Source organism: Triticum dicoccoides, chromosome 5A, assembly GCF_002162155.2.
Source record: "Triticum dicoccoides isolate Atlit2015 ecotype Zavitan chromosome 5A, WEW_v2.0, whole genome shotgun sequence".
Taxonomy (NCBI): Eukaryota; Viridiplantae; Streptophyta; class Magnoliopsida; order Poales; family Poaceae; genus Triticum; species Triticum dicoccoides.
In genome coordinates, this window is record NC_041388.1 from 676,393,682 (window position 1) to 676,396,136 (window position 2,455).

The following is a 2,455-nucleotide window of genomic DNA, read 5'->3' on the forward strand; positions in this document are numbered from 1 at the left end:
TCTGTTACTATGTGTGTCATGCTACATCTACGTAATAAGTTATTAACGTAAACTTACGTTCTATCCTCCCTCGACCAATCACCCTCCCACTGATTTCAATGGGTGGGGTCGGGCGAGTTTTTCTTCATTAAATTGCGCCAAGCCAGCCTGCACATAAAATTATGTTAGATGTTTACGTAGGTGTAGGGAAACCCGTATGAGCCCCAACCGAAGGGATTTATTAATAGTCAAACAGGGACCCCGGTCCTCCGCTCTGCAGTTAGGTTTTTGATTTGTAGGTCATGGTGCGTCGTTCCGGTGGTGGGAGCAGCGCCCGGACGAATAAATCTTCCTCAACTCCACTCCCACACTGGTGGTTCCCTTTATGGCGGTGGCTCGGAGTTGATGGCATCGTGTCTCTGCCGATCCCTCAGACCAGCAGCGTTAGGGTTCATGGATGGTGTTCGTGAGGCGGCGGCGGCGACTCCATCAGATGTGTCTCTCCTTCTGCTATGTCCCTGTTGTTGTGGCGTTGTCTCCGACGTCATGATGGAGCAAGGAAGTTTTGTCGTTCAGGAGTACGCGCAGGCGGTTGTCTACGCAAGTGACAGCTGGAAGATGGAGTATCTTGTGTTGAGTCTGTGGGCGAAGGCTAACAGTTCTGGTTTCCTCCTCCAACGTCAATGTCATGCGGGGGTGTCAATTCTAAAGTTTGAAGGCATGTCCGGGGATATGTTGCCCCGGTCTGATTCTTTCAGCGGCTATGGTTTTGCTTCTGGTAAACTATTTTGGAGGTCCGTAAAGCTGCTGATCAGCGATGGAGCCGCGTCGAGCTTGGGTGAAGAGGTGATCTATCTTTTTACCCTTTGGTGGCCGCTTCGGCGGTGTCAAAGTAAAGGGACAGGCGCTGGTATTTTGCACAGGATTTTCCTATTTTTCAGTGACGTATGGTCAGTGCTTACGTGCTTTGTAACTTGGTCTTTATTCTATATAAATGAGACACATATTATCATGAAAAAAACAAATCAAATACGGGTGATGCGGTCAGCATCAATTACATGACACACATAGTTCAATTTTTTTTTGACATGACACACGTGCAAATCGGTCGGCCTGCTGCTGTGACATCAATTACATGACCAGTACAAGATACAAGAATTAAAGCTACACAGTCACATCGGTTGGTCGGTCGACCGGCCTGCCTGGGAGACGGCGATCACGGCACGGTGGCGCTCATGAATTCATGGTCGGCGACGAGCCTGGCCAGCGCGTCCGGGGCGAGGCACACCTCCAGCGCAATGCTCCTCGCGCCGCACCCGCCCTCGTACGCCGTCGCCTTGTGGCTCACCTTGTTCCCCGCGCCGCTCCGCACGGCCACCGGCGCTCCCCATCCAAAGTCGTTGTCGTACACGTTGAACCGCGGACAGTTCCCCGTGACCAGCAGCGCGCGAGCGCCTGCGCCCCGCGCGAGCGCCGGCGGCATCCCGAAGCTTGCTCCCGGGCCCAGGTCGCGAGCTCCTCCCTCTCGCGCGCCCCGTCGAATGACGCCACGGCCCGGTTCAGCAGCCACGCCGCCCGGCCCAGCCCTTTCTCCAGGACCTCGCCGGCGGTGGAATCGGCCGCGGCGAGCGACACCGCGTTGCCAGAGTAGGCCGCCATCACGCCGTCCACGCGGCCCCGGCATCCGACCTGGATGACGTACCGCGTCTCCTCCTCAGGCGCCAGCCTCCAGGCGCGGCAAACCGCGCGCCACAGGTGCGCGAGCACGGCCTGCAGCGAGGAGATGGTGGCGCCGGAGCCAGACATCTCGGCGTTCGCCTTTGACACGAGCTCCTTGACGCTCTCCCCGGAGAAACGCAGGAAGCATTCCTGCCCCGGTTGGCGCTGAGCGTAAGCACGTCGACACAGCCCCACGATGTCGTCCAGCTTGCCCAAGGGTACAGGGATGGGGACGGCGCAGCCGTCCGGGAACCACCTGTCGAACACCGGCAGCGGCGAGGAGATCTCGCAGTCGTAGCCGCCGTCGACACTACGCCGGCTGATCTCCGACCAAGTGTTGAACAGGTGCTAGAAGGTGGTCCCGTCGGCCACCCCGTGGTTGAGCGACATGGCAACAAAGACGCCGTCGTCGAGCTCGGTGACCTGCGCGGCCAGGATCGGGCGAGAGCCCGCGGCGGCGTCCACGCCAATCACCCCGTTGAGCGGGAAGAAGTGTTAGAGTTGTGTCGAATATTGTGTATAAGGTAGGTTACAGTTGGACTCGTAGTTGTATTGTGTTTAGATAGGATATGGAGTCATGTCCTAGTAGGACACTCGTATCCTAGGCCTCTCATATATAGCGGGGCTAGACACACGATGTAACCTATGCCAACATAATAGCATCGGAACGCAGGGGAAGCCGGCGGCATGTGCCGGTGTTCAGGGCGACCGGGTGCGGTATTGTGACGATGTCACGGGGAGGAGCGCCCGTAGTCAG

The 2,455-nt window shown here is 57.4% G+C and overlaps 1 pseudogene; it reads right to left on the reverse strand.

Moving 5' to 3' along the window:
* Nucleotides 1-1,100: 1,100 nt before the first annotated feature.
* Nucleotides 1,101-2,193, reverse strand: LOC119300424 (annotated as a pseudogene).
* Between the last annotated feature and the right edge of the window lie 262 nt (nucleotides 2,194-2,455).